This window comes from Saccopteryx leptura, chromosome 9 (assembly GCF_036850995.1).
Source record: "Saccopteryx leptura isolate mSacLep1 chromosome 9, mSacLep1_pri_phased_curated, whole genome shotgun sequence".
NCBI classification, from domain to species: domain Eukaryota; kingdom Metazoa; phylum Chordata; class Mammalia; order Chiroptera; family Emballonuridae; genus Saccopteryx; species Saccopteryx leptura.
This window is the reverse complement of record NC_089511.1, coordinates 22,948,921-22,958,357: the sequence shown is the minus strand read 5'-3', so window position 1 is coordinate 22,958,357 and position 9,437 is coordinate 22,948,921. Positions and strand designations below refer to the sequence as shown.

At 42.9% G+C, this 9,437-nt stretch overlaps 1 pseudogene; it reads left to right on the top strand.

Moving 5' to 3' along the window:
* The first annotated feature begins 4,237 nt into the window (after positions 1-4,237).
* LOC136380950 (large ribosomal subunit protein uL6 pseudogene) lies at positions 4,238-4,808 on the top strand (annotated as a pseudogene).
* Positions 4,809-9,437: the final 4,629 nt, after the last annotated feature.

Sequence of the window (9,437 nt, the reverse complement as noted above, 5' to 3'; positions counted from 1 at the left end):
TAGAACAACTCATTCCCATCTTGTGCTATTTGGCAGAAAAGCAGCCAGAAATCTCTTCAACGTTGAACTTTGCAAGGTTGACTCCTTCTTCTCATTCAGATCCCAATTTAAATATTCGTTAGAGAGGTCTGTTTCCCTATTTCGTGTCTGTCATCCCCTCTCTCAGTCAGTCTCATCACCTTGCTTTATCTTCTTTCTAGTATTCACCACTGTCTAAAACTTTCTGTGCATATATTCATTTGATTGGTTTTCTCTTTGTGTCATTCCATCAATATGTAAACTACATAAGAGCAAAGAGTGTAGTTAGGAGGGCTTTTCTGTTTTGTTTACTACTGTGGCCCTGCAGTAACGTGAGCTCAGTGCCTGGCATCTAGTAGATTTTTAAGACCTAGATATTGAATTACTGAATAAATGAAGGAACTCAACTAGCCCAAGACTCGTTTATGAAACAATGTTATTTGGATTCTGTGATATCAAAAGTTCTCTCCAGGTCTAAAATTCTAATATCCTTGGGACATCTTGGGATACTACTGAACCAGTATAGAAAAGAGAGATGTCTGCCTGGGTTGTGGAATTCTAGAAGATGTTATTGATAATTGAGGTTTGCCCAGTCATGAAAAGAAGGTTTTAATCATCTTCCACATAACTCAAAAAGGTACATTATGTCTAAATGTCCCCCAAAACTTCTCCCATTACTGTAATAGTTCACAACCCTCTTTTAGGTTTAGATTTCTTAAATTCTATATCCACATAATCACACCCCCAAACAAGCATAAGGGCACTATGGTTGACACTGGCTGATGAGACTTTGTCCTCAAATCCAGAGATGTGTGTTGACTCTCAGAGTTCTCATTTTAAAAGTATTTTCTCCTGAGACTGTTCCACCTTATACCACCCATGAACAATGAAAATGCTTTCTAGATGAACCTGGACTTTCTTCAACATCTAACTAATTAATTTAACAAACAGGCAAGTACCTAATATGACTGCACCTAAATGTGCAGTCAAAGGAAGATCAAAAGAGATGCCAATACTGGCTCTTGTGGGATATCAATTAATCAAATACTGAAATTATATAAGTACCACTTGTCAACCATGATAAAGATGATGGCAAAATAGCTTGAGGAATCCCACTTAGTAGGTAGGAGAATGCAGACCGAGAGCAAAACAACACTTCTTGATGAAAAACAAAGGGTAGGAAATCTTAACCCACAGTATTAAATAAGAGTTCAGAACAGCCTCCCACAACCCTTTTGAAGCCACCCTCTTCTGAGTCTTTGCTTGTTCGTGGGTTTCTCATTAGCATGTTTCATTAGAACTTGAGAAGCCGTGGGGAGCTGAGCCTATCACTTCTACACAAGGAAAACCGGCTTCCTTAAGTTCCTGACGTCACCAGGTGCTGGCCTCCAATGCACACATTAATTTGTACTGATCTCTGGGGATAGAGCACAGCCAAGTATACAGAAAACAGAAGAACAGAGAGAGAGAAGAGAGGCCTCAGGCAATGCACACAAAGGGCCTGTAACAGGCAGTTGTGCAAGGTAGCGACTGCATCAGCGTTAATAGCAGATGAGCCTTGTCTTATTTTTCTTTGCTCATCTGACCAGGTACTCCATAAATGTCAGACAGAGAATGAGAGGAAGTAAACACGTTATTATGAAAAAAGAAGGGAGCCATCTGGTCCATGTCAGATGTCTGGACTGTAGAATATTGCAATGCCCAGGTGACCTTGAGGAAGCTTGCACTGGTATAATATCAGCCATTTACGTAGATATATTAAACTCTCTGGTTTGAGCGCGAGCGTGTGGATTGTAAACAGAGGTGCTCTTTGCACATGTGTGCTCACTTCCTGCTCTCTTGAGTAGGCTGTGTTCTCTTTCGCTGGATTTGCTCTAAGTTCTAACGGTCGGTAAACTCATTAGTCAACAGAGCCAAATATCAACAGTACAACAATTGAAATTTCTTTTGAGAGTCAAATTTTTAAAAATTAAACTATATAGGTAGGTACATTCCTTATCGAGGTAGCACTCGCACGTGGTATTTTGTGGAAGAGCCACACTCAAGGGGCCAAAGAGCCGCATGTGGCTCGCGAGCCACAGTTAAGCCAACATACAAGGATGAGGAAGGTATACAGTGTGTCCATAAAGTCATGGTGCACTTTTGACCAGTCACAGGAAAGCAACAAAAGACGACAGAAATGTGAAATCTGCACCAAATAAAAGGAAAACTCTCCCAGTTTCATACCTATTCAGTGCAGTTCGATGTGGGCTCACGCACAGATTTTTTTTTTTTTTAATAAATTTTTATTAATGGTAATGGGATGACATTAATAAATCAGGGTACATATATTCAAAGAAAACATGTCTAGGTTATTTTGTCATTAAATTATGTTGCATACCCCTCGCCCAAAGTCAGATTGTCCTTCGCCACCCTCTATCTAGTTCTCTGTGCCCCTCCCCCTCCCCCTAACTCTCCCCCTGTCCTCCCTCCCCCCACCCCTGGTAACCACCACACTCTTGTCCATGTCTCTTAGTCTCATTTTTATGTTCCACCAATGTATGGAATCATGTAGTTCTTGTTTTTTTCTGATTTACTTATTTCACTCCTTATAATGTTATCAAGATCCCACCATTTTGCTGTAAATGATCTGATGTCATCATTTCTTATGGCTGAGTAGTATTCCATAGTGTATATGTGCCACATCTTCTTTATCCAGTCTTCTATTGAAGGGCTTTTTGGTTGTTTCCATGTCTTGGCCACTGTGAACAGACGCACAGATTTTTAAGGGCTCCTTAGGTAGCTATCCCGTATAGCCTCTACAGACTCGTCATTGACTGATGGCCTACCAGAACGGGGTTTCTCCACCAAACTGCCAGTTTCCTTCAACTGCTTATCCCACCAAGTAATGTTATTCCTATGTGGTGGCACTTCGTTATAAACGCGCCGATATTCACATTGCACTTTGGTCATGGATTCGAATTTAGCGAGCCACAGAACACAATGAACTTTCCTCTGTACTGTCCACATCTCGACTGGTATGGCCGTGAGCTGCTCCGCTGTACACATGGTGTTACGTCATCATCTGCGCATGCGCACATGCTGCCACATCATCCTACAGAAACTGGGAGGGTTTTCCTTTTATTTGGCTCAGATTTCACATTTCTATTGTCTTCTGTTGCTTTCCTGTGACTGGTCAAAAGTGCACCATGACTTTACAGACACACTGTATTTTTTTGCAGGGAGGCCGGCTGTGTTTAGAAATGCCTCAGAACTTAAGAGAAGCATTTCTCCATATGGCAGGGTGCTTGGGGTTCAGAGAGGAATGTGCTTTTGGCCCTCAGCAAGGCTTAGTTGTCAGTGTTGGCTGGTCACCAACACTGAGCCTCACGTGCAGCCTCCCTGTGACATTCCACCACAGGCTGTGCCCCGAGGTGAGTGCTGTCATTTGGCCCTCTGTGAAAAAGTAAATATCATGCTGTAGAATTGATTTAAATTATTTAGCTCTCATACCTACACATCATAAGGAGAAATTTTTATTAAAAATCTTTGAAGTCAGCCCTGTTCCGATAGCTTGGATAGTTAGAACATCCTCCCAAGGCGCATAGGTTGTCAGTTCGATCCCTGGTCGGGCACATACAGGAACAGATCAATGTTTCTGTCTGTCCATCTAGCTCCCATTTTCTCTAAAATCAATAGATAAGATTTTAAAAGTCAATATTAAAAAATCTTTGAAGTCAGAAAATTCTGGATTTAAATCACAATGTCATCTCTACATAACTATGTGACCTTGAGCAAGTTATAAATCTCCTTGAAAACCCACTTATTTATCTAAAAATGGAGGTAAGAAGGTTGTCTACTTCTTATGAATGGGGTTATTACAAGGGTTGAAAGAGATAATATATGCAAAATGCTCAAGACAGTTGCTGATTGCTTAGCAAGGGCTGTTTCCGTTGCACACAATTATACCTTGTTACATGCAACCCTAAAGCCAGAGAATCTTTTTCAGGGTAGGAAAGCGGAGAAAGTAAGCATCAAAGTGCACCTCCTGGTGGTTAACCCAAGAAGTTTCAGGAGGTTTTTTCTTACATACCAAGTCAATTCAGTAGGCAGAAATCAGCACTGTGGACAGCTCTACCAACAGCAAATGGTTGCAGAAGGTGCTGGCCTTGAACTTGGACCATATAAATCAGTGTTTTGAAAACTGTGGGTCGCTCTCTTTGCCACATCTACTGTGAGGATGAGGACCATTCTCAGCAATCAGACCGTTGACATCCCAGAAAACTGTGGCCAGCACTCTGAAAGGACGCACAGTTATTGTGAAGGGTGCCAGGGGCTCCCTGTGGAGAGACTTCAATCACATCAATGCAGAGCTTAGTCTCCTTGGAAAGAAAAAGAAGAGGCGCCAGGTTGACAAGTAGTGGGGAACTAGAAAGGAACTGGCCCCTGTTCCCACCATCAGCAGTCACGTGCAGAAGAACGTGATCAAGGGCGTTACACTGGGCTTCCCTTAGAAGATGATGAGGTCTGTGCACGCTCACTTCCCCATCAACATTGTTATTCAGGAGAATGATTTGCTTGTCAATATTAGAAATTTCTTGGGGAAAAAAAATACATCCTCTGGGTTTGAATGAGGTCAGGCATTGCTTGTTCAGTATCTCAAGTCCAGAAAATGCGCTGATTCTCGAAGGAAATGACATTGAACTTGTATCAAATTCAGCTGCCTTGATTCAGCAAGCCACGACAGTTAAAAACCAGAACATCAGAAAATTGTTTCTGAAAAAGGAACAGTTCAGCAGGCTGATGAGTGAGGTCTAAGTTCCAGCTACAGAAACAGTAGGATGCCAAATGATTCCTAAGACGTGTTTGCAATATTTTAAAGATGCAATAAAAACCATGTGTTGACTTGGGAAAAAATAAAACTGTGGGTCAATGCAAAACATGAGGGTTGTGACCAGAATTTTAAAGAGAAAATAAAGAAAAAATGGAATAAAAATGGATAGAGTATTTGCTCACAGAGTAAGTGTTGTTTTATGAACCGCGTGTGTGTCTGAATATGTGTACTGAGATTTGATAAATGGATAAATACAGATATATATATTAAAAATTGGAAAACCACTGATCCTTTAAATAAATTTCCTCTAGAGAAACCCTTTCTTAAACTCTATCTGGCTTTACTGACTATTGATGTCTTCCTTTGATTAAAGTGAAACATGCCATTTCTCCTGGTCTAGCCAAAATGAATAAAGCAACTCCAATGGTCCAGCAAGCTACCCTTCTGGGAAAGTTATGCTAGTTCTCCAAATAAAAAAACACAGTGAAGAAAAGATTCAGTCAGACATCCAGGATTTGATGTTCTTTTTTTTTTTTTTTTTTGTATTTTTCCGAAGTTAGAAGCGGGGAGGCAGTCAGACTGACTCCCGCATGCACCTGACCAGGATCCACCCAGCATGCCCACTAGGGGGTGATGCTCTGCCCATCTGGGGCATTGCTTCATTTCAACCAGAGCCATTCTAGCGCCTGAGGCAGAGGCCATGGAGCTGTCCTCAGCACCCGGGCCAACTTTGCTCCAATGGAGCCTTGAGCAGGAGGGGAACAGAGAGACAGAGAGGAAGGAGAGGGGGAAGGGTGCAGAAGCAGATGGGCGCTTCTCCTGTGTGCCCTGGCCGGGAATCCAACCCGACTTCCACACTCCGGGCTGACGCTCTACCGCTCAGCCAACCAGCCAGGGCTGGGGTTTGATGTTCTTTATTCCCCAAGGCTGATACTACTGCCTAAAGTAGGTTCATTTTTAAGTATCAGTAGGAGTACTTATGAACTGAGGAGGCCTCTACAAACTTATCTGCCTTAAAATGCCAATCTGGAAAAAAAAAATGCTGACTTGGGTAACCATCAATCCAGGAGAGATACTAGGAAGTTCGTCTTGGTCTCAGACCACAGAAAAGTTTCCAAGAGCTAGGACGCAAAGACAAATAATCTACTAAATCCCACATCTGAGGGGGGGGTTGTTAAGCTCACAGTTGAACATAGTGGCAAAATGAGAACCTTCCACTCCAAGTACAATGATCCTTACCATTAAATACACAAGTTCAATTAGTATAATCATGTAATAAGATAATATAAAATCACTGAGAAAAAGGCACTTCTTTCTAATAAATAGCTGAAGGGTAAATATTGCCATTATTTTCTGACTTTATCATTCATAGCAAAACCCATCTTCCCATCCCACAGTATTCCACTAATTAGCAACAGAGCTAAGTTTTTCTCCCCCAGATCGGAAAGGATAGTATTTTTGGATATGTGTTGCCTTTCACCACCCATCATCCACTTCCCTTTTCCGAAACCACTTCTGTTTCCTCCTCTCTTTAACCCAGGCCTTGCCTTGTGCCACTCAAGCTGTGTCCATCCAGCTGACCCACAGCAATCAGACACTTGGTCTCCAGATTTTAGTCATGATCAGAAACTCAAAGAGACCGAGCCTGTGGGGTCCCTTCCTGACCAGCATCAGGTCCTAACCACGCCAGTGTCTCCTCCATCCCTGCAGTCCAGATTGGCCTCGGCTCTGGCCAACCCCCTGCCTGGTTCTTCAACCTCCCCAAATTCTGTGAGGTCTCAATTCCTTTCAATATATTCCCCTTCACTTAAAATAATTTGAATTCGTTTCTATTGCTTGCCACTAAGAGTAGTGTTTAAAATATTTAATAACTGACCCATCTGGATCAGAGGCGCTGAGCAGTCAGAATAGGTGTCACCTATAAACAATCAGTCTGATTATCCTGGTGTGTCCCAACTGCCGATCAACCCAGTTTGCAGCCCAAGAAGCACCACAAAAACCCAGAGCAAAACATCTCACATTTGCCCTGGCCAGTTGGCTCAGCGGTAGAGCATCGGCCTAGCGTGCGGAGGACCCGGGTTCGATTCCCGGCCAGGGCACATAGGAGAAGCGCCCATTTGCTTCTCCACCCCTCCGCCGCGCTTTCCTCTCTGTCTCTCTCTTCCCCTCCCGCAGCCAAGGCTCCATTGGAGCAAAGATGGCCCGGGCGCTGGGCATGGCTCTGTGGCCTCTGCCTCAGGCGCTAGAGTGGCTCTGGTCGCAACATGGCGACGCCCAGGATGGGCAGAGCATCGCCCCCTGGGGGGCAGAGCACCGCCCCTGGTGGGCGTGCCGGGTAGATCCCGGTCGGGCGCATGCGGGAGTCTGTCTGACTGTCTCTCCCTGTTTCCAGCCTCAGAAAAATGAAAAAAAAAAACAAAACAAAACAAAAAAAAAAACAAAAAACAAACAAAAAAAAAACATCTCACATTTGTGACCCACAGAAATAATCTTACTTAAGAGGGATCCCAGAGATGGGAACCTCTGCTAAGCTTGGAATAGGGAGCTGATGGATGTCAAGTCAATGAATGAATTAATGAACTAACAAAGATGTAGGAGAATGATAAACCTGATCTGTTGCCTATGTATAATCTAGAGCTAAACATACACTTCCTTTCTCACAGAAGGATTCAGGGCTAATGCGTTCCACTAATGGCAATGCAAGGTACACAGATAATTAATTAATACACAGATAAACATTAATAAAAGTGTAATGGTTATATAACTTATCATGCCTTATCATTACCTTCTATTTATGGCAAGTAGTAAAGGTGTTGGATTAATGGTAGTAAAATAAATTTCCTTTATAAAATAAGTTATTCATGCAAAATTATGGATTACTTTTTTAAATCGTGTAAGTAAAAGCACAAGTGGTACACAACAGATGTGGTAAGACTCATCACAGCAACAAAAGAACACCTGGTGCTTAGGACACACTGTGTTAGACAGGGTAGGCAAAGCACCTAAATTCAAGACCCAGACTTGAATCTTGGCATCTTCTTGACCTCGCTAAACGTCCATTTCTACCCCAGTCTCTCCATCCACTAAACAGGGAATGACAATGCTACCAGTATTTACATTTCTGTTATCAAGGGTGACACCTAAGTGCAGCCTCAAAGTCGGGTAGAAAACGCAAATATGATGGCAAATGATATCATCCCAAGTCCCTCACACATGGTCCACTGGGTAGCTGTTGACGCTTAAGTTTTAGACAGTTTTGCCTTGGGCTGGATTCAGTTCAGTGACCTAAACATGAAAGACTGTCTGTGTCCCAGTTCTAAGTTTCTGAGCTGTATTGTCCTGTCCCTTGGCTCTTACTGTTCATATCAAAGTGGGCTCCAATAGACCAAAGCGTTTTCCTATTGTATATTCCTTTAAGACATTTTCTCTTAAACAAGGCAGCCTTAAAAATTAAAATAACACCCACATAGCTAACACATGTTTATACGTGCACTTTCTAGGTACATTTCGGTAATCTTATTAACCAGAAGGCATATTTCAGAGAAGTTGTTCTTTTTCTATTTTTTTAATTTTTCCATTGATTTGAAAGAGAGAGAGAGACGGCAAGGACATGAGGGAGAAAGAAAGAAAGAGAGAGAGAGAGAGAGAAGCATCAACTCATTGTTCCACTTAATTATGCACTCATTGATTGCTTCTCAAAGCTGCCCTGCCCGATGACAGAACCCACGATTTCAGTGTGCCAGGAGGATGCTTAAGTTTTAGACACTGAGTCACCCACCCAGGACCCAGAGAATTTTCCTTTAAGGGTTGATTGTTGTAGGACTAAATTCCCAATCTTGATTTTTTAAAATTGATTTTTAGAGAGAGGAAGAAAGACAGAGAGAGAAACATTGATTTGTTACTCCACTTATTTATGTATTTGTTGGCTGGCTCTTGTATGTGCCTTGACAGGATCAAACCCACAACCAGAGCATGCCCAAACAATGCTCCAACCAACTAACCTAGCCAGCCAGAGCCCCCAAACTTGAATCTTTAAAATGATCAAAGAGCCTGACTAGGCAATGACTCAGTGGATAGAGCATCAATCTGGGATGCTGAGGACCCAGGTTTGAAACCCTGAGGTCACAGGCTTGAGCGTGGGCTCATGCAGCTTAAGCACAGGCTAACCAGCTTGAGCATGCAATTGCTAGCTTGAGCGTGGGATCATAGACATGACCCTATGCTCACTGGCTTGAGCCCAAAGATCACTGGCTTGAAACCCAAAGTCAATGGCTTGAGCCCAAGGTCACTTGTTTGAGCAAGGGGTCACTGGCTCAGCTGGAGCCCCTCAGTTAGGGCACATGTGGGAAGCAATCAATGAACAACTAAGGTGCTGCAATGAAGAATTGATACTTTTCATCTCTCTCCATTCCTGTCTCCCTGCGTGTCTGTTCTCTTTCTCACTTAAAAAAAAAAAAAAAAGAGCCCTGGCTGGTTGGCTCAGCAGTAGGGCATCAGCCCAGCGTGTGGAAGTCCCGGGTTCAATTCCTGGCCAGGGCACACAGGAGAAGCGCCCATCTGCTTCTTCATCCTTCCCCCTCTCCTTCCTCTCTATCTCTCTCTTTCC